A 23,506-nucleotide genomic window follows, 5' to 3' on the forward strand; every position below is an offset into this window, starting at 1 on the left:
TGCGACAGCCCTGCCCGCTGTACTCCCAGTGCAAAAAGGCTTCTAACAGCTTTTTTACCAACGCGACACAGCGAGGGACAAGGACAAAGGCTTCCTCCCCCTTCCTACAACACCCACCCACATAAACACACGATCTCCCCCCCCCTCCAGCACGAATGCACAATGCAGTAAATGGTGACCACAGAGAGCGCACGTAAAGCCAACGCATCCAATGATCAAGGCACCTGCGCAGCTACAACATGCAGCAACCCTATCCCCGTCAGTCCCCACCAACTCAGCTACAACCATCTGCTGAACTTACGACCAGTCAGAATAAACATAATACAAAAGCGCCTACAGGATGCACCACAGAAAAACACCAGTCGACTGGGCACAAACAATAAAAATGCATAATTCCAGTCCATACAATACAGCGACAGCCAACACAATGCAATCCTTTACGAACAAAAGTTATTTGGACGCAGCATATGCATATATCTAAAACGTTTATATCTTTACTAATTATCTATGTTTACTTTTATTCTACTGAATATTTCAAAATTCAGTTTTTGAAGACAAACGTACACTACGACCACAGTTATGTATGCACGTGCGCCTACGTGAGAACCGGACTGTGCTCACAGACGAATGGGTTTTGTGCCGAACAACTTGCCTTCCACTCAACTTGCCTACTCAAGGAGTGGTTGCGCAATTTTTTTTTATGCCAGCGCTTTTTTTCAAGTGAGTGGCTAAGATGGCTACTTCGCTTTGCAAAAGAAAAAAAAAAAAGGTTCAGTCCCTGCAGGCAAATGAACCTCCCGCAATGGCGCCGCCTCCCACACCTAATATATATACACACCCTTGGTAGAGATGGCCACAGCAGTCAGTACCAACATTGCAACTGTTATCGCCGCGCACGTCTCCGCCTTTCTTCATCGCACTGCTTAACCTTTTGCCGTCTGCCAATACTCTGCCGTCGCGTCAGACCGCGCCCCGCCCTGTCTTCTTCCGGCGCTCTCCTCCCTGCACGCTGAGCTACACAAGGAAAGCCACAAGTCCTTCCTTACTTTTACTCTTCCTACTCCTTATATTTTTATGTGTTAAAAAAGACCCACTCATAGGTCTGAGGCTGTACTTAATTTCCGAAACAGTCACATAGCACCCCCAAGATCCAAACCTCCAACACTTCCTTGACAGCCAGGTGACAGAAATTTAAAGGAAAAACGCTTTCCTCTTTTCCTTTTACCGCCACTTTATCCTAGCTCTCTGTTTACAAACGCCAGGTCAGATCAGAGGTTGTCAGTGCCCGATATTGATTTTTCTGATCAATCGTCTCCCCCACCGACTCCAGACCTGCGCTGACCCACCCCACCCCTCACCTTGTCCGGCGCTAGACTTCTAAACGACCCTCAAAAATGCGATGACCTGCACGCGCATGCTGAATGGTGCTGTGTGCATGCCAGCATGCGCACCAACCCATTCACCCTTTCTCTCAGACATTTCACGCGCCGTGTAGAGACGAGCCTAATTTTTCATTCACTGATTACCGATCAGCGCAGCATATCGACTACATGCTACAGCCGGTGACTGAACCTTCTTGTCCAGCACTGTGAGCCCTCTGCTGGTGAAACTGTCGCTGTTGGAAGACTTTGGTGCTGGGCATGGTCAGACAGGCAGCTAACCACAAAGGAGGATGGCGAGGTTTACTGAGGTTAAGTATGACCTATGCTGATGTCATGTCCTGGGTTCCACTTTGCACAAATACCTCCATGATCATTATCCAGGACAAAAGACTACAAGTAGATTGCTACTAGGTCTAGCGATTACATCCATAAAGCAATTACAACACTGAAAACATCAGCAATCAACGGAAAAAATGCAAATGCTATTCTTACAAGTGCTTGTGTTAGCACAATAAAGGTCAGCCTCTCACATCAAGAAACTGTGGACTAAAGCTCCTTCCCCTAACTAGAGAGTTATGTAAACTCCTTGATTCACAAAGGGAGAAACAAATGTTCTGTGATGAGAAAATGATGCATGGTAAATAAACCTTGGTCAAAGAACACAAGAACAAACAGCCTTCATGGTACTAGAGTTTATTACCATGCAGTATTAGATGCAAATAATATTGTAGAAAGGTCACTGTGGAATCATGTACAGCAGTCTAACAGCATCTGATATTGAAAGCAGCAGTTTGTAACTCTATAGCAATCACAAACACAACATTGATTAGAAAGCAGATGAAATATCCTTAAGCAAAAGATGCAATAATGCAGTAGTTGGCAAACAGAATAAACTTACATCTGCCAATATATCACGAACGAAATCATTAAACAACCAACAATGCAACATAACAAATTTGACAAACATTACAGAAACATATACACCATTCTACAGCTGCCACCAATTCACAATCACATGCACTAATCTGGAATCTGCCTGAAACACTAGGTGCAGCATGTCTATCCTTTGAATAAACTATCATATCAAAGTGATGTAACGAGACATTGTTAACAGATCGATCAGAAAAGATCTACATCCCAACTACCTTTAACATATTAACCCCATGACACACACACACATGCACACCCTATGTGTTTAATCTAACTGAGCCTCTCGAGTATGTGAACAATACAAATTTCAGTCCAAAAGAACAGCATCAAATTGTGCACTTCAAGACTGATAATATGGATCGGTGGGATCAAACACCCTTAAAGATGTCTCTCCTCCCCCTAACCCCTTGCATCAAAATGAAAAGGTCTGAGAAAATAGTTTATGTATTTTGAAAATAGGAAATTTACAGATCATGGACATATGACAATTGTATCTACCTACACACAAATCTTTTCTGTATCTTTTCAGTGATGCCCACCAGTATTTTTACCTATGTGCATAACAAGGATTTAATATAGCAAGTCAAACCTTTAATACAAATGCGATGTTAAATTAAATCAATTTTATTAGCATCTCTCCTACTTTTATGTTTATTTTGCTATTTTATAAGTGTTGAAACATCAGGCCACATGGAATAAAATGTTCCAATTCAATAAAACAGAAAACGAAAACAATGCTCTCCCTATTTTAAGACTGTTGGGCTTTTTTAGCAATAAAAACATAATTTTAGTAATCCCATCTGAAAACTTTAAGGGTTTAATCTTATAGACTATCACATATAACTTTTTTATTGCTATACTTTTTTTAAACCTTTAAACTTAAAGTCAGTTACAAATTTTGTTCTTTTTATTTGTAAGCAAATAGTGAGCAAAAGTACTTACAGTTGTTTCAAAACAACTAGTGCTAGTAGTAATATATTAAACATTTACTGAGATATGTATTTATACAAACTGCCAATGCCTTCTGTGCAGTAGATCAATGATGTATGAGTTAAAAACACAACTGGCAAGCATCTTTCAATTAAGCCACAGGCATTTTTCTTTCTCTACTTTCACTCTAGTAAAATTTAAGCTTTCTTTATTATTCTTGTGTAAGACAGGTCATTTCTGAATCAACAGATTTTTCATTGACTTGTTGCTCTCATCATACAGCTCAGTTAAGATATATAACTGTCTAGATAATATGAAACACTTGTAAACATTATTTCTGACCTATTTCATGTGCTGCTTAAGTTTTATATGACTAGGGAAATCTGTTGCAAAAACTGAATTTTATTTCCATAACTCAGGATTGATAATTATAATTTTTCATTTTGAGCTTGATTTGCAATACCTTATATATATATAATCATCTAATAAATATTTAGTGTATGACAACCCACCTGAATCAAACATTAAATGCACACAAGCACATTTAAAATGATCTCAGTGCAGATGTCACAAATCTGGTTAATATAGAAAAAAATACTTTCTGATAACACTTGCTTGAATTCTGACATTAATCTGTGGATAGAAAAATAAGGTCGACATTTCTTTTCTCTGGTTTATCTATGATCAGTATGGCAGTTTAGGCTTAAACAGCACTTTTTCCAAAATGTGACTTTTTTGCAAAATAAAAACACTGGTTGCACTCTCCACGAATGAAGTAGTGCTGTGAAGCTGTCATACGGAAGGAAAGTTCTGCCCGGCTGAAAAACCTGAGGCGGGAAAACCCCCACCCACGGCTCGGCATACTTCAAAGAGCACGAGGTTGCGGTTGTCGCCACAAACACACACACACTGATACACACACGCACGTCATGACTCATGCGTGTCTTGCCAAGGCTCGCAAACTCTGTCATGCATTTTCGATGAAATACAAGTTGAAGAAAAGTTAAAAGGACAAATGCTCCTTACCTTTTAGTAAATTTTGGAAGTGCTCAAAAGTCCGTGAATCGATGAAAGAGGAGCGCACGTATGCAAATGACAGCATGCCTTCAGGCCTCACGTCTGCTCAGCTGAGAGCTATTTTCTCCGATGAAGCTCAACACCTCAGTCATCGCCAGCGTTCGAGCCGCTAGAACACAAAACAGACCTGCTAAGCAAACATATTACCGATTAAGGAAGCTAACAAATTTTCCTTCCACGTCAAAGCAATATTAAATTTCTTACTCACTTCAGACACTCCAGAATGTGTTTCAAATTTCGCCCCCCACCCACGCACCTTCAGCCATGTTTGTCAGATTGGCAGACGTCTGACACTTTAATGGCAAGCCACATTTTCGTAGTTACTGAATCGGGGAGAAGACATCCACTGGTCCTCGCGAAAATCAAAACTATTCAATAATACGATTATGTCAATTCTGTGACCTCGATGAGACTCTCTTGGCCAGGATACCTTATTTTGATCGATATTCCCCTCCCGTTTCCAGGCAATCCATTTACGCAATGTGCTGACGTCACATCGACAATAGGTCCTCGCCAAGCTTCGCGATCGAGGGCGAGTGTATATGGTAGGACTACTGCAGCACAGCAAAGCTGTGCATCAAAGATCATAGGCGCGAGGAGAGCGTCGCAATCATTATTTTCTTCTTGTTAACCATGCATTTTTTTGTTGTTGAAGAGTGTACTTCCTTCTTGCACGCTCTAACTCTGCCTAGTGACCCACTTTTCATCTCAAGTCGGCTTGGTGAGGGCGGATCTAGTTTCAGGTCACAGGTCAAGTTAGGTCACGTTAGGTCACGGCCATGTCGTCTGCGTTTAGAAAATCTTTTGGCTGGTTTTTGTGTACAAACACTAAGTGTTTAATAAATCACGGGTACTCCTGCGTCAGTTGGACGCACACTTCTGAGCATGCTTGCCCAAATATTAAGTGCATGTTTAGAAACTGCGTTCATCCAGCGTTCCGCTTGCCGACCTGCTGTGTGACTAAGAGTTCGGCGACCGACTTTTTTCATTGCACGCTGGAGCTATCATCGGCGCTAAAGGAGGGCATGGTTGAGTTGATCGATCCTCCCTAATGAACACGCTGGACACAAGCGTCAGAGAGAGAGAGACTACTTAGTGGCAGGATGGCAGGGGTCGGCTGTGTGTGTGTGTGGAGCTTGGTGTATGTGTGTGTCATAGTTTCTGCACCCATCCTTTTCATTCTGTAAATTGTTACCCAGCCAGTTCCTCCCACCCCCGAAACATCAATCAATGGCGGCCGGTCAGCATCAGCATCAGCACTGCTGTGCATGTCAGGGTGGAAAAAGAGGGTACAGGTCGAAACGCAGCGCTGGTCTGGCGAGATCAATGTGATCTAGTTTGTGGACAAGGTTTTCAATAGTAAGAATAATTCTTTAGAGTAAGCAGAAAAATACCAAGAGATAAGAACAGGGAAAGTGAATGAAAAACGTTTGGACGATATGATAAACAAAATATTAGGGTCAGAAGTATTTGAGCATAGGTACTATCTGTGAGATAAGAACAAATTTGTCATTGACCACCCGCAGACAGATATACCCGGTCACCAATGGTGACAGACCTACTCAAAATGTGGCGGAGCTGGTGTGGCGGAACTGTCTGTCTGTCTTTTCCTCTTCTTTTACCACTAATGACAATTACTGAATTGAATTAAACTTTTCTCATGTGAAATGGCAGCTTCCCAAGTTGACAGTTATTGAAGAAATCTTTCCCTGGACAAACAATTCGTGCTGTGACCTCTCCAAATAACTAGCTTGATGATAATTGTGGCATTACAACTACGTCACTGTCCTGACTGGGTTCTGGTCAGCAGGTGACAATATAATTATTTTAATTTTTTTTTCCTTGGAAATGTCAAATCAAATGCTGCAATGAATGAAACCAGATAAGTTGAAAATAATCTTGCACTCTAATATATTCTTAGAAACAATTATGAAGTATTTTCATTTGAAAAGTCCTCTGTTTACTAGGTGTGATGTCATAACGATGTATATCACTGCAAAGAAAAGACTCCAAAGTTAAGATCTGAAACTGAAGCTGGACAGAAGCATGTATTTAATATTACTGCCCACAAGTTCCTGCACACAGCATAAAATAATACAAAACAGCAAATAATAGTAATGATAATAATAACAATAACAATAAATCACAGCCAATAAACCACAGCTACTTCCAATCACATAAATATTTAGGTTTTCGCAAACCACTGGACACATTTACTGCACTGCATATTGCTCACAGATAGTAATTCTGCTGGCCTGGTGCTCGCTATCATATTTTAATTTCGTCGATGGGATGGGCCCCGAGCTGTGTACACCGAGCAGGTGACATGCACTTCCTATGAGTTTTCTTAATCGGTCAGATGTCATCGAACCTTTGACCAAGTTTAGCGAGTTTGCAAAGGTCACAGAAACTCATGGTTCAGGGGGTCAACATTAGAGTTTTGGCCAACATGCTAAGTTAAAAACTTGTTTGTCAGTGCATTACCAGCTTATTTGGCAATGGGACTGTCGGGTACTTCGAACGTTTGACCTTTCGACCCTTTGCCCGGTTAAGAATTGTCATGAAGTGAAGTTTTCCAATTCCGCAAATTTTGACAGTAGCATATTATAGCCAATAACCCATAGGGACTGAAATTTTGAGATGGAGTTGTGAGGACGGGTGGGAACATCATGGTCAAATTCATCCACACGGAGCAATGAAGCTAAGAGTCAGCTGTTACAGAGACACAGTAACTGCAGTGGCGCAAGTGGACTTCCCAATCACACCTTGCTATTGTGAATGTCGGGGCACGGAGTTCCTTACCGACCTCTTAATTACGAATAATGTTTATTAAGCTTATTTATTGAATGCATTATAATAATTGTCGAGTCTTGGGGGATCGGTCGGCGATGACGAATCACTTCAAAACGACCTTTCCACAACGTTGCGTTCCAGAGGCCATTGCTCAGTGACCGGCTTGCAAGTCCTCGCCAGATGGCGCCCCAAATGATACGGCGGGATTTCCAGTAATTACACTTGAGGACACTCCTGCCAGTCACTGACCCCAGGAGCCAGGTGCGCGAGCTTGGTGTCTGACGTCAAACAGTCTCATTCTTCGTTTGGCAGTCTGGCAACCCGACAACTGATCATCTGGGGCAAGACTGCCATCTACACAAAGGTCTGAAGTACCAGTTCTGGACAATAGAGATACCTGTCGTACGGAAGCTGTACTTCAGTCTGGAAGACCTACAGCATACGGCGATATTTATAGGTTTGGGGTCGAGGAAGGGTGAGATGGAGAAGAAGGAGAGGATGGTGTGTCCGTCCAAGGGAGAGATCGAAAGGAAGAATTTTTGTTTGCTAAATTATAAGCCAAACTAATGACACAATGTCCTCCAAGTCCTACCTTCCTTCTATAGAGCCCTCTATGAATGGTTTATTCGTTGGCCATGCTGCATCTCTGGAAGGAGGCTTCTGGAGGATGTGCTCAGGTGTTTGATCTTCTAGGTCGGAGACACAGGATAGTGATGGGGCCAGCTAAAGGAACATGTTCTATACTGGTCAGAGGATCACTACCTGTTTCCAACGTTTATGATAATAGTATATGACAATTATGGTCATAATATTAATGGTAGGAGTCAGTTGCGAAAGTGAAACACATTGCGGCCTCTACAGTTAAAGATCTTTTTCTAGACAGTGTCTAGTTTGTCTCCATGGTCCAAGTTTTGGCTGATATGGTCAGCTGTCCACGGTATCCAACCGCAGAAGCAATCAAGATTTCTATCTCTAACATTTTCTGCATTATTTGTTCCTGAAAGAGTCTCTCAGAAAGCACAGTTCATAGGTGTGAAAGACATATTATAGGCATTTTCTCTATGAGTAGTGTATCAACACATGTCATCTGCTACAAGCACGTGGAGGAGTTCAGCTGACGGCGGGGGCCATTCAAGCGACCGTACACACAGCTCACGCCGAGTAAAACAAAAGACAAGGACGTGGTCCATCCTGAGCAAGAATTGAGTGCCTCGTGACAAGAATGGTGTGTCTCTTGGCAAGAATGGTGTGTCTTATAGCCAGAATGATGTGTCGCATGCCATGAACCAGTATTTTTTATCGCCTATCTCAAGCCTGCCCCCTTTCCCCACCACCCTCTCCCTCCGGTCACCCCCCTCATCCCACCCACGTCACTCATCCTTTGAAATATTTCTATAGCAGCTCATCTTTATTCAGATTTATCAGGACCGAAAATACATTCGGATGCACGCACGCAGGGTGGAAGAACTTTGTTGGAGGGGATGGGAGAGGAGGTGTTCATGAAGGCACCCCCGTTCCTCTATTCTATCCAAGACGGCTGGTTACACTTCATTTTTACCGACACTAAACAGCGCCCCTGCGCAGGGGTTGGTCGTATTAATATTTTACTTGATCAGCTAACCATTCAGTCTGCTCTCTGAGAGACTTGCGTGAATTGATATATTACACCATCAGCAGGCAGGTCACAAACACTTTTCATTGGGAAACAGGACCCATGGGACTCCGTTTATGACAGATAACCGCGTTCGCTCACTGTCATGTTTACACTTGGGTTCCGCTGATATGGGAGACTGCTGTCGTCTGCTTTTAACGATTTCCTCCTTAGTGACCACCGTATCCAGAGCAAATATCAGCTGCTGATTACAAGCTACCCCCAATTCTGTCGACACAAACGCAGTTTCTACACCTTCTCCCCCGTTTTATTCATTAGTATGAAGTGACCTATTCTTTTATGCTTATTGTCACTCTCCTCTACATGACTGTCTCGGTATGGGTCCTCACACATTGCGTAATGCAAGGAAATGTAAGCGACTAACTTTTGTAGACCACAAACAGTAAACTATTTTTAAAACCAAATAATCGACAAAGATGCTCGAATGATGCATAAAGATTTCCTAATTTTCCTAAACTTGTTTGTTCATCTATGTTTCACTCCTGTATGCCTCCTATTGCTTCTAATGCTCTCTTTACTGGAAGTTCTATTATTGACACTGGTATCCTCTACGAAAACAAAATAATAAGCACATTACAAATATCCCGAAGAAATTTTTTTGGCCTATGGTGTTTCTCTTAGTCCTGACACACATGTATGTGCTTAAAACAGAACTTTTAACAAAATATATCATGACCATAATACATCATCGGTCACTCACTTAATAAGGGTCCGTAACCAGACAACCTGTGCGAGAAGGACAACGAAAACAGGAAAGGGAAAATGACTATGAATCTTTTATTCTGACATTTGTTCCGGAGCTGAGGTCTTTATGGTTTATTCTCGTACACACATGCTTAAACATCAAAACTAATGTCTGAGGCTGATTTTTTTTAAAGGCAGTATCGGAAGGAGGGAAATGGAGGGCGATGTTCATAGAGCACCAGATGACCATTAAGGGACCGTTAGGACGGGAGCACGCAATCTAGATAATTAATTCAACCAGCCGGTGCTCCAATAAAATTTTACTGATCGATAAAGTATATAGACATTACAAAATAACAACTCTCTGACTACTTTATTTGATATGTATTCACCGTGCCTTCTGCCTCCACTGTACTGATATTAGATTCTATTAACCGTGGGTGTGTCAAGGACAGAGAAACCCACTATCGTCATTAGAGGATGAAACACGATAAAAATGTAGGAAGCCTTTAAAATCTACTCCAACTGGGTCTCGCTGATCAAACAAAACACAATTTCAAGTGCTTTAAATTGTATTTGTCGCCGTTGAAATAGGATAGCAACAGCAAGAAGTATGTCATTTAAAGTGCAAGGTTGTGGAGGGGTCCCCAAGTTCTGAAATTAAAACACGGGGCAGTGATTCGTAAGTACGTGAAAATGGACTGTCAGGTGCGAAAGCTTCGACAGGTAGCCTGAAAATAGTTATAAAAACACAGAAACAAAAAGTTAATGCGCTGTTTCAGAGTTTAAATGCAGACACGGAAATCCATCTCCAAAAGTGATAGCCCGGGTTTCGACCTTCCACAGCGCCTTCAACACGAGTTTGGAGAGAAATCTTACAGAGTACACGCTCTATAAATAACCAGTATAAACAATAAATAACTGTCTAAATGTTATATTAAAAGAAGAAAAATGAGTTGAAAGGGGCTCAGTACAATATGACGAGGGACAGCAGAACAACTCAAGCACAAAACAAATAACTCGAAACAAAGGAAAATAACGTGAAACAAGTCAGCTTTAAAAAAATCCCGCAAGCACTATGTAAGTGTTCTTGCAAACAATCTAGAACCATTTAGTGTATGATGTTAGGAGAGAAATGGGAAACATCAGACGGTACAAACATAAATGAAAATAAAGAGATGATTAATGATACACGAGGCGAAGGTTCACATCATGAGATAATCACGAAGAGTAAGTATGGGCATCGAGAAACAAGTATACAGTCTGAAACTCCTCTCTTTGAAAGTTTGTCAAGACATACAGAAAGAGAAAACCCCTGCCTCTGCTTTTCAAGCAAAATCTCCTAATAGAACTGTACGAAGAAGAAAGAAGAACGAATAAGAACGACCATTGATTCAGAAAATTGACACACACGCACAGAGGCGGTCGTTGTAACTTATTCTTGCCACAACCTAATTCCTCTGACATTATGTTTTTCTAATAAATGCGACATCGTAAAAACCCACAACTCATTTTCTTAATCAAGTCTCTTCCGATTTCCTCCCTTAGTTTTACTTGTTACCTTGAATTTTGTTTTTATATACTAACAATCATCAAGCATAAAAATATCTAAATCCATTAATCGAATTCCAATGCGTTAAATACATTACATACGAAACAATGTCGACAAAGGTATTCAGTTACCGTTGCAGTCTATGGATGTCTTGGCGAGAAGGTAGAAACACACAGCAGTGTACAGACGGTGTTCCGGTCCTTCGTCTGGCGATTTCCGAAGAGTGTGGACATAAACAGGCATCACCGAAGAGCACTGTTGACAATATCGGTCGCAAGCCCTCGGAAATGCTCATCAACACGCTGTTAAGCCGTTGCAAGCCTACTCATCTTTTACTCTGCCTCTCCGCAAGGTACACCGGCAGTCAACACCACTGCGCATGCGCCATGGCAAATTTCAGTTGCACAGAGGAAGAACTCATCAAACCCAAAATTATTAGAAGAAAATAAGGTTGGGGAATATAAATTAAACATTTTACTGTCTTAGGTGCAGAATTTGTTTCTTCAAAAAAAAAATGTTAATTAAACTAAACGATTTTTAAAGACTATACCTTATTACTTTAGAGCCACGTAGCTCAAGATAAATTAGCACAAGAATTTAAAAAGTATACTATATAAATCGAGGACTAACAGACAAAATATTAAAAAATAACAGGGTGCGTAGGCCACCAGACCTGACTATTCATCTAGAGTCCGCCTCCTCCTCCTCCTGTCGATACGATAGATACGCCGTGGGCCAGAGACAGCAAAGGGCAGGCAGGCATGCTTTTAAGACCTACGCCATCTCTTAGTTTCATCACACACACACACACACATACACACACACGCACACACATACGCACACACATACACACACACGCAAGGTGTCTCCGGTGTCATTAGAAGCCCGCACAAACCCTTTACTGCGAGTGCGATGCTAACTGATATTTTAGTTTAAGTTTTCAGACTGGCGGAGGAGGAGGAGGAGCGTGTTTTTTTATTTTCTTTTTTTTTTTCTTTTTTCCCCTTGACAGATCAAAGAAGCAGAAACGACTAAATACCCTTTTCGCCTGCATAGCTTTTACTCGGGAGGCTAGCCGGGTGTGGGCGCCGTATGACGTGGTGTGCCTCAAACACAGGGAGGATGCTGCCCACGTGCCATCACGAGATGTGAACTCACGAGGGAGGAGGACTTCCATTTGGTCACACAGTACAGCAGCGCTGTTTCGTGAAAGGCTGTCACGTGGCCCTACACCTGAATGCACCAGTAATTTTGTAAGATCACCAGATGCCAGCATTGCTTTCATGGCATGCAGGTCTGAAATGTGACTGAAGTCTTGAATTGTGAAATAGTGACGCAAGGCTGAAGGCACAAAAACTGGCAACCTTTGACCTTTTACTCCACAAGACAATCGTATCTTAACTCTCCCGTTTGATATGTTTATGTTGTACTCTTTTGATTAAGCAGATTGAGTTTTTTTTAACCAAGCAATGGGCATTTGCTATTTAAGTTTTTTGTAATTATTTATTAATTAATAATTAACTTCTGTAGCACAGCTTTAGTCGCATCGATCGTTTCATAACACGAAATGTGAAAAGTTGCTTGCCTTTATCGTGAGTCGAATCATTTTATAATACGACAATGGCAGGGAAAAATAATAATAAAATGTACAATTTATATAGCGCATGGTCACGCTCATGAAGGAGCATGCTCTCAACGCTTTCGACAAAAACAAGACATGGACAACACAGACAGACAGACGGACGACAGACAGACAGACAGACAGACAGACAGACAGACAGACAGACAGACAGACAGACAGAAGGATGAACAACAGTACTGACAAGTAATACAAGACAAGCATAGTAAGCACAGAAGAATCAGGTCACAAACAGTATTGACTGAGAATGAGTTTCGTACATCTGCAGAGGGAGACGAGCAGGCGGACAGAGTCAATAGACAAAAAATAGTCAGAGAAAGGGATAATAGATGGACTAGCATTAGGTAGACTGCTGTCAGAAGAAACAGTCATGGAAGACATGTCATTTTAGCTCACATTTAAAGAAGTCTATGGTGGGTAGGGGCAGATACGAAAGGGAAGAGAGTATCACTGTTTTGCTGCACAGTAACTAAAATAAATATCCTGCGACTATTATGTTGTTTGTCTGGTAACATGGTAACATGGTACTGGCGAAAAGTCTAAAATAAAACATTTCCAGAGTAGTTATTGTTTCACAGGAAAATCAAAAAATGTAGGGGACATAAGAAAATCAGCCAATCACACAGAAACAGGAAGAAGAGAGGGGATCAGGTAACTCTATACTCAAAGACACAATTTTCTTTACTCGTAGGTTGTTAAAGTGTTGGTTAAAGACTTGAGCATCATTTAAATAAAAGAAACAAAAAACTACGAAGATTGATTGGATTTCTTAAAATGAAGACTTTCATATTAGAACACCACAAAATAGAAGACATTCACAATATGTCCTCTAGTCTGAACGGAGTGTATATTAATGTGTGGGTCTGCTACTTCTCTTGTTTTACCTCGCAGAACTTATTTGCAGCAAAATTAATTACTTTCCAGCAGTCAAACTTTTGATTGCCCTCTCTGTCACTGATATCATGGAAACATTATAACAAATTTGTGTAATTATTTCGATTATTTCGAAAGCAAGTAGCAACCAACACACACTTGCCAATTTTGTTGCCTAAACTCCTGCTAAAGTATAGTCTGTGAGTTTTATTACATCCGAGAATGCAAATTATGGCATTGGTTTATGAAAAAAACATCGCATAAACATGACCTGCATTTAAAAATGGAAAAAAGAGTCAACGGAACCTTAATTTTATCCAAACATGAAAGCATTCATGTCGAGAATATTTCAGAGCAAGTCCTCAACACGCAATTTCCGTCGAGCGGCTATCATTTCCGAAGTTTAGTCAGGCGTGTGAGGAGGGTTAATGTAACCGCTTTCCCCTCACTTTGCTCAGAGACTCACCATGTTTGGCATCATGAAGCATTTAAATAATCATTTCACAGACGAAGCGTCAAATGTGAAATTTGTTTGACTCCCTAAAATAGTGAGTGAAGGGTTTTCTGTGGGCAGGTGAGCGCTCAGTGTTTTGTCCTTTGCCACGACGAGCAGCTAAAGTGGAATTAAAAGCTGATGGCATGGCTTATTGTTGTTATCCCTGGATAAAAATAAAAAAGTCAAGGTAGTTCGGTGAAGCTGTGGTAGTTGATCGTTACCAGTGCAGTGAAGTCAAGGATATCTCGTATCTTATAATGCTATCGCTTTATTAGTCATCTTTATGTATCTTGAATATGGTGACGGCGCAAAAACAAACAGCCGACTGTTAACTGTTAATTATTAACTGTTAATCCCATTAAAAAATCATTCACAGACTCATAGACTGTTCCAGATGTCTTAGCTTCCAAGGAGCGGTGATAGTGGTGGGGGATGGTGCGGATGGTGGAGGATGGTGGGGGATGGTGGAGGAAGGAACCAACTTAAAATTCTGTGCCTACACAGAATCATTTACTTACCTCGTGTAGGCTCAAAGGACGGGTCAAGGGCTAAGGCCAAGGACAGCTTGGTGGCCTTCAATACTTACTCATTTCGCTGTTTACTAAGCAGGTGTGCATGTAAGGTCTTACAAACTTAAAGCAGCTAGTCTCTATTGCAGACCGACTTTGCTAAGTCTGGCCTCAATAGTCGACTTGCCACTTGAGACTGCCGACATTTTCAAGACCTAACATATACTCCAGCTAGCGGCAATGTTTGGGAGCAAAGCCGAGAAACTTGGCTTAAGCCCGACTTTGCACTGTACATGCACACCAGCCCTTGGCAGTCTCCATACGATGTAAGTAGGCCACAGGGTGAGCTATATGTAACGGAATTTCCTAGCGGGCCCTCGCTCAGCTGTACATCTCAAACATACACACATCTGGGCGTGAGAAGTGAAGGAGGGGGTGGAGTCGGGGCGAGATGTAGGAGGGTAGAAGAATGATTAAGTATAGGCATCAGGAAGTGTAGATATAGCCCTTCAAGCTCGGCCTTCTACTCCACAACTTACTTTAATCCTGACTTTGAACTTTCCTCTCGAGCCAGATAAGCACCGACTAATTGACATAAGTAGTTATCGCCCCAATGTAGGTCAGAGAGTATTCTGTTTGCTTTTGATCGACACACACATGTGCGAGATTTAGGGGTTTGGGCTGGTCAGTAGTAAAGAAGACAGAACAAAAGAGTATAGAATTATGGATAATAGTTCGATTTCAGCAAACTAATCTTCCTGTAGAGTGTAGACCAAGCCATCACAAAGCTGTTTAAGGTCTGACGCTAAGTATCTGTTTAGATAATAAGATCGAATTATAAATGTAAACAAACAAAAGCAGTTTTTATTTCAGAGAGAAAATTGTTGATAAAGGTGGGTGTAAATTTAATCATGGAGCAGATCAGCCACTGCGCATGCCCAAACGAGAAAGGATGTGTGGGTTACCTCTCGCTACCGTTTCTACGTGATCGATCACGTGATAAGACAGAATCCAGTAGAAAAGATGCTTAAAAAGGACCATCTCTGAAAAGTTACATCTCTCTATCAACACTCTGCTCCAAGTGCTGCAGCCGGAACCTTCCATAATCTGTAATCTGTCGACAGTGATTAATTCTCCACACCTGTATCCTGCTAGACTTACAAATTGTTTCCGACTCTCCAAATAATCAGATGTGGTGTGAGCGCGCCCATAAGCTAAAGGAAATTGTCTGAATGGCTTTTTGTTTTCAAGCTTCAAGGTAATGCTAAACACTAAATAAAAATGAGCATGGCGAGTGAGTCCGGTCATAGTACTTGTTGTCATAACTTCAAAGTGCGATTATAAAATTAAGAACACAATGTCGCATACATGCAAACACTGTGTCCACACGTGTTCTTTCACTCAACAAACTACAAAGACATGTCGATTGTATTCTCCTTCTGTATTATCGGGAGTTTCTTTTTTGTTGGTTGAGAAGAGGCAGACCCCAGGACTTTTCAAAATACAATGTACAAAATACAAATCTCAGTAATCTCTCCTCGCATTCGTATTTCAAATCTTTACTTTATCACTCACTCATTTCCTCTTACTCCTTCCAAATCAAATAGATTCCAAATTTCTTTCCAGTATAAACAAAATGTCAGAAATGTCAAAACGCACCCTTGGCGATGCTTACTTTTCGGAACTATGTCCGTATATCCGAGAAGATTAATCGAGACAGTTTCGAAGTAGCCAGAATAAGTTTGTGGAGTCATGGAATATATTTATTCGCTCGTCACACAACCACGCACACCTACACCTGGATTATCGTCTTGCACTGGATGACCCCATCTGAGGTCAGCGCTGCTCCAGGTGCTCCGCCACCACTACACCCGGCGGACGGAGACAAAGCTTCTACTTCTAGTCATCCATGGCAGCTGCTGCTGGTGAGACAGGCTCGGGCTGATGGGGACAAAATTTAACTTCCTGTGGTCATCCTCAGGAAAAAGCCAACAGGTTGGGGGTGGGGACCTCCTCTGCTGGTCCGTGTCCACTTCCCACCCTCCAGGTAAATCCTGAAAACGCTTATTCCTTGATGAACACACTGTTCGGTTACACGTCCCACCTTACCTCGTGCTCACCGTCACACAGACACAGGTACAGGCGGCCGATAACCTGCCACGTGACTATCGTGCCGACTGACATCATTTATTATAAAGCATACGAGATTTTTTTAGCGTGCATGCGTGTGTGTACGGGGGCGCTCTAGTGCATAGACGGGGACATTACAGCACTATATTTAATTCCATCTTGTTTCTTTACTTTCAGATGTCTGTGATGCTATTTTTGTACTGGCGAGATTGCTTACCATTTTCCCCTTTAAGTTGCCTTAGAGCTTGAAATGGCAACAGTCACAACACCTTTTAAAACCACTTTTTATTTTAAAATTGATTCCTTCTCAATAAAGGTGGCGGGACGTGGGCGTAGCAAGTAACAAGGAAGTAAAAAGTCAGTGACAAATAAATCAATAAACGAAGTACCACAGAAAGAAAGAAGTAGAGAATAAAGAAAAAAAGGAAAGAAGAAAATATGAAAACTTATATCAGGTTGTTGATCAGTAGTTTTCTTTCTGGGTTTATTTACATTCCAAGCGTTTTAACCAATGTGCTTAAAAAAAGAAAGAAATGGAGGTGGATAAAATCACGTGCTGCTGTCTGATAATGCTCTTTTTGATATTTTTAATAAATCAAAATGAAAATCAATATTGAGCTAACCTATTATTGCAAAAGTGAAAGACGGAAAGCACAGTTCGACTTTCTCCAAACAGTGATGAACACTTTTTAAAACTGCACTTTAAAATGTTGGGTGAACATAATGCACAGCATGAGTCTCATCAGAGTGCAGACTGAGGTGTAGGACAGGTTACTGCTCTCTGAAAGCTTTCTCGCCGATTTACCGGACATGTCCTGCAGCGAGAAGACGAGAAACCGGCGAGAGTGGCACGAGACTTTAGCCGCTATACCCGACCTGCGGAAAATGGGTAACTGTGTGGACAAGCATAAGTAAGGAGTCAGATTTTATTTTATCTTATTTATTTGGCTTTTGTTAAGAGAGTGAGGTGGAAATATACGGGTTGATGGGAAGCTTTAAAACTCAGCATGGTGTCAACCTTGCCTAAGGTCCTTTCATGGACACACGCACACATGTGTTTAAGCACGCACGCACACAAACATGCAATTTTTTCTTTCACTCTCTCTCACATGCATACCGAGAAATAAAATAAGGCGTTGGCTTGAATTTTTCACTCAGTCTCTCTTTCTCTCTCACACACACTCCATTGAGAGAAGGTCGCGGGGTAGCTTTGTCCACAGAGACCATTCAGTTCATTCCACCAACACCAGCAGCAGGTGATACCTGAAGGCGGCATGATCAAATACACTCACGCAGTACAATATTTTTTACACCTCGGTGCGGCACGGTGTCATGTGGAGTCTATTTCTGACCACGAAGCCAGGAGTCGAAGAGAGCTTGTCAACAGCATCACCAGCAGCACCAGCAACAGGTGTCAGCCAGGTGCTTGCTGCCATCAAAGACCAACGCTCGGTGTCTCTCACAGGGCGATCTGTGCAACTACTTCTATAAAACATCCTGCAATTACCACTTCATCATCACATCTTTCTTCCCCGCCACAGTTGGCATTTTCAACAGTTTAACTTTATGTAGCTTACGTCAGCAGGAAGAATAATGTTCACACTCCCGAATTCTCTTGTCTTTTCTCTCTCTCTCTCTCACACACACACACACATACACACGCACGCACGCACCTCTCAGTACGATCCCTTTCAAAACAATATTCATTAATTTTTTTCACAACTATTCGAGCGATATGCCAATATAGCTATTTGAAAGTACAGAGACAAGAAAATAACTACCTCTGTGTTTTGAAAGGTTAACAACTATATAACTATTCAAGGAAAGAGTAAAAAGCAAAAAAAAAAAAAAAAACAAAACAAAACAAACAAACAAAAAAAAAAAAAAAAAAAAAAAGAAAAAGAAAGAAAAAAACCCCACCAAAACCACAGAAAGGCATTTGAGTAAACAAGACTCGAAGAATATCAATAACAACGATTTAAAAAAGGCTTGCTGACGAAAAACATTGCTTTTCTTTCTATTGTGTCTTAAAAATCCACTGTTTATTGAGTCTACAACTGTTTTTGTTACATCATAGAATTTCTGGTTGATTACAGTAGTTGATTCAATTATTCGTAGTTTTCTTTTCCGAAGCGGGTGAAAAATCGTTCATTCCTTATCTCATTGGATGAAAGTTATCATCCAGGATGTTCATGAAATGTCAACAGTTAGCTGACACGAAGGAAAATGACTAACAAAAAGCAAATTCTGGGATTTCGTTCTGATCTCTTAGTTTTTACAAATGATGGACGTTGAATGGAGAGATGGATAAAAATAGTAATACAGATTAAAAAAAAATAGATGAAGGAGATTATTTTAAAATATTGCTTGTAAACACGCTCTTCTAAACAATATCAACAACCAAAGCCACGCAGTCGCAGTTATAAAGAGAGCAGACATTGACTCTGTGTGTGAGAGAGAGAGAAGAGAAAATAAGTGTGTCAATGAGAAAGAGTTCTCTGTTTGACATAACAAAGCCATTAAGCAGTAACTGATACATAATTAATCACCTTCGGAAACTATTAAACACGTTTTTTGCTTGTCACTCCAGCTGTTTGCCTTTTAACTGCCTTCTCAATTTTAAACATGCTTCCAAAATGAAGTGGTCAACCGCAGACTCAGTGTTGACAATAAAATGTTGACAACAAAGTGTTGACAATAAAATGTTGACAATAAAGTGTTGACACTAAATTCAACCAGTTTCTCGCAGACATCTGACGCCTTGTTGATGCCACTCTGCTCTGGCAGATCTGTCCCCTGCGCATGCGCCAAACGAGCGTCATCAACTGCAAACAACAGACAACCGACTCTTCTTGCCGACGTCAGCAAGTTGTTTAGTTTTTCGTGAAGTCGCAGACTCCATACCCCTACCCTCGTCCGCCCTAACTTTACACATTCGGGTACCATTCGTGCAGCCGGGTATGACGCATGCGCAGACTTGCCACCTGCACGTCTGGAAGACGTTGACGAGGAGACGCTCCCTCGTTAGTTCTTCTGTTCGCGATATTCCCATACACCCAGCCAAACACCTGCCTCCAGTTAACCCCCGTGGCACCGCCAAGAACCCGGTGCAGGTGCGTTCAAACGTTTCTCATTATGTCACGCCCCAGGAGGTAACGCACGTATTAACCCCGCCTTGGATATCCTACACACCCGAGAATGCTTGAACTTGGCAAACGCTCATCACAGATAATCCACAGCTGGATGGTTGAAATTCTGGTGCAGGATAAGGGTCGAGAAGCAGAGAAGAAGCGCTGTTTAAAGTGATATTTGAGCTGGTGTCTGCATCATTGCATGTGTGTGCTTCATATGTTCTAGACACTCCACATGAAACAAGCAATCTTCATAGCAACTGGAATGTAGATGGCAAACACAAAATTCTGGGTTTATTAGCTACGTGTTTGATATGACATCTTTTCCGGAAGTGATGCGGAACCGATTTTCCTCCAGCCCACCCATCCCCAAATACCTCCAGAAAATAAGACAGAAGGAAAGCAAAGCGAGAAAAAGAAAGATGTACTGAAAGAACTTTAGGAAGAAGTCGAGTTCCAGAAGGTTCCTTTCGTTTTAAAAAAAAAATTGCGTGCGAGGAGGCTCTTAGCAGTTCCAGAAGTGACTGCTCACAGGGCTTGCGCACTTTTGCACAGTTGGCCTCAGCGGTCATCGATTGTGGGCGAAGGAATTCGGACAAACTGATCGATTCATCCAGTGGCAAAGTGAGTACAGCCCCAAGGTCTCCCAGTATTGTCCCCCAAAAGGTTTTGTCATTAGTCTACCACGACTAAATTGTCATAACGAACATAAAGCTCGGCCAGAATTGTGGATGGTTGCGAAGACATTTAAACATCATCGCTGGATATTGAACAAATCAAAGACGCCTAACCCGACAGGTCAGCAGCTGATCATAGAAAAATAAAAAAATCAGAGAAACACCCAGACTAGCAACGTCTGTAGCGCTTGACTGTAAAGTAGGAGGTTGAAAATCGTAAAGACTCCCCTAACATTCCCCTTCCCCATTTTTTAAGTTGAGGAGCGCCATCTGCTCTCCCTCACTGTCTTACCTTCTCCATCCCTCTAGTCTATGGAGTCACATACCCATTCTCGACAGCTGGGTCGACTGAGCCACACGGGTATCGCACCGGTATGTCTCTAGGTTCGGATGCCAGTGATCCGCTTACTTGAAGCAGTCTGGCAATAGCTCGAAGCCTGCCTGCACCTGAAAATCTAGCCCTCCCTTCCTCCTCACCCAGAATCTGCTTAGCAGAAATGAGTACCTGCTTTTGACTCGGATGAAGGAAGCTGGGCGCCGTCCTTCTGTGCTTACATAGTCCGGAACTCTTTAATAATAATAATAATAATAATAATAATAATAATAATAATGATGATGATGATGATGATGATGATGATGATGATGATGATGATGATGATGATAATAATAAAACGAACCGACAATCAACTTAAAAAAATGCGGAGGAGTTTGATCTGAAGGAGTTTGATCGACACTCCCTGACCTATTGACCCAGTTCCTACCCCATCCCCGCTTTCTGAAAAATCAAGGACTTGCCACTCCTGCCCACTGCGGAGCCCACGCCAGCCAACCGTGTCGCACGGTCGGGGGTAGGAGAGGGGGAGGGCGGCCTTCGATTACATCCCCTGCCCACACGACACGACCCGTATCGGTGCTGCCTGCGCATTGTGTGCAGTCGGGTGGCTGACTGCTGCTTCAGCCCACCTACACCGGCCCTAATGTCCTCCGGCAAACCTACTCCTGGGAGGCAACATTTGCTCAGCGCGCTGTAACGGTCGAGACGTACAGACAACATTGATCTTACGCCCAACCTACTCACTCCTCCTCGGTGATTACTTAATTATCCCTCGACAAGGTCGCCGCTGACCTGCTTTTATTGTTGCTAGAAACATTTTATGGAGCGGTATAGTGCTAGTGTCCCGGCATTTTATGAGTAGTATACTTCGCATTATAATTTTATAGAACAGCTACTGTAAATACTGTAAATACTGTAAATATTGACATGTTACTGTTATGTTTATAACCGATGTGTATAATTATGTTGAGTGAAAAGACAATAAAAAAGACGAGCGTGTAATAATCTTTGGAGCAGTTCATTTAATAATAATAATAGGTCTTTTCCAAAGATTTGCTCAGAGCGCTTTATATAAATAACACACAGACTAAATCAACAACCATGCACCATATTCACATACAACAGACACGCTCATTTCTACAGCACACCCACTCATACATTACAGACATTACTCATAAATTACAGACACACGTGATGTACGCTCAGGGTCAGGACAGGGTCACAGGGAAGTCGTTCTGAACTGATGTGTCGTAAGTTTATACTTAAAATCTCTAAACTTTAAACCTAAGCCCATAATCATACAAACCTAACCGTAAAACATATGTCACCAATTTTCATTGAGCCGAACAGTATTGTTTACTTCGCATGCTCGTTGACGTAACTTCCGGTATGATTCAAAACCCAGTTGAATGGGGACTTTACTGCTAGCCAGGGTAAATAAAATTTGTTTTCATCATGCAATCAACAGGTACAGTTTGTAATAGTAGTTATGAACAACGATAACAATAATAACAGCCTCTCAAGAAGCACGAAAACACATCTTGAGGGCTGTGAGTCTAAGTGCAGCGCTTCGCGGAGTCCACGATCTTTCTTCAGTGAGACTGCAACGTGACTTCACGTGAAAAATCTGACTTCGATGAAATCCAATCACAGCTTTCCTGCTAAATGATAATAGTACTCCTGAATCACGTGTTTCGTTTGACGTAGTTGCGCCGTCTGGGTCAATCTTTTAGTTTGAATTTTGATACGGAAATATGAGAACGGTGACATCTTGTTTTGCAGCCAGGTTACCCAGGAGACGAAGACAACAAATTACAGTGAGGTGTATGCAGGCTGGTGATAAGACGAAGACAACAAGGCTAAATTACAGGGAAGTGTAGGCAGAGACAGCAACACTAAATTATAGTTTAGACAGGAGAGATGAGACGCAGACAACAATGGTGTCCTCTCCTGCACAAGGAAGCCCCACACGGCGATGGATGTCAGGAAATAGTCCTTTGTGACCTCAGTTAGACTGGCAACAGGTGATTATTCTATGTACATAGTAACATATATGTATGGAACAGGTCATCGTCACATAGCTCCAAACAAACATCCAAGGAAGGTTTTGTCACAAGACTGTCGGAATTTTGTCTGCGAAAGCTTCTATGCACTCGAACATGTGTGTGTGAGAGAGAGAGAAAGAGAAAGATAAAGAGAAAAAAAAGAAAGAGAATCTGTTGATGCGCGATTTGTACGTATGTCCATGTAAGAAAGACGAACCCGAGATCAAAGGTTATTAACCAAGCAAAGTGCCGAAGCCTCAAATCTTCGAATTACCCATTATTTCCCTTGTAAAAGTACTTTGGCCCCCAAACCACTGTTTACCTGTGACTTTGCCAAAGCTTCGATGACATTCGATCTCTTGCGCCCTCGATTCACATCACACAGTGAAGTAGTGTGGCGCGCCAATCCGTGGATCACAAATGAATTAACATCTGATCATCTCTTCGATTCAATTAACAGTTCCTCTGCGTCGCATGCAAAGACTTTTGGGAAATCATTCTTTTTGAAATGCACTTACATCTTGAGGAAAGGATCAGGAGGCGCATTTACACGAAAGAGTAATACCCAGAGGTATAACAACCGGCCACCCGGATACTAGTTCTAAGCACAGACAGGGGAGAGCACTTTCATCCAGAGTTATCCATTTCCACT

General features: G+C 41.8%; 1 protein-coding gene across 6 annotated transcripts in view; it reads right to left on the reverse strand.

The window, feature by feature from the left end:
- LOC112563964 overlaps window positions 1-5,032 on the reverse strand; it is a 32,685-nt gene extending 27,653 nt beyond the window's left edge. For 2 of the 6 annotated variants that reach the window (XM_025238459.1, XM_025238450.1), the window contains exons 1-2: window positions 4,528-5,032; window positions 4,269-4,428 (exon numbers count right to left, since the gene is read on the reverse strand). The gene's annotated coding sequence lies outside the window, so the exon portion shown is untranslated. Of the gene's footprint in view, window positions 1-4,268; window positions 4,447-4,523 lie in introns of all 6 variants that reach the window. The other 4 variants (XM_025238491.1, XM_025238468.1, XM_025238475.1 and 1 more) reach the window with 4 other exon arrangements.
- Between the last annotated feature and the right edge of the window lie 18,474 nt (window positions 5,033-23,506).

The sequence above is a fragment of the Pomacea canaliculata genome, linkage group LG1 (genome assembly GCF_003073045.1).
Source record: "Pomacea canaliculata isolate SZHN2017 linkage group LG1, ASM307304v1, whole genome shotgun sequence".
NCBI lineage: Eukaryota > Metazoa > Mollusca > Gastropoda > Architaenioglossa > Ampullariidae > Pomacea > Pomacea canaliculata.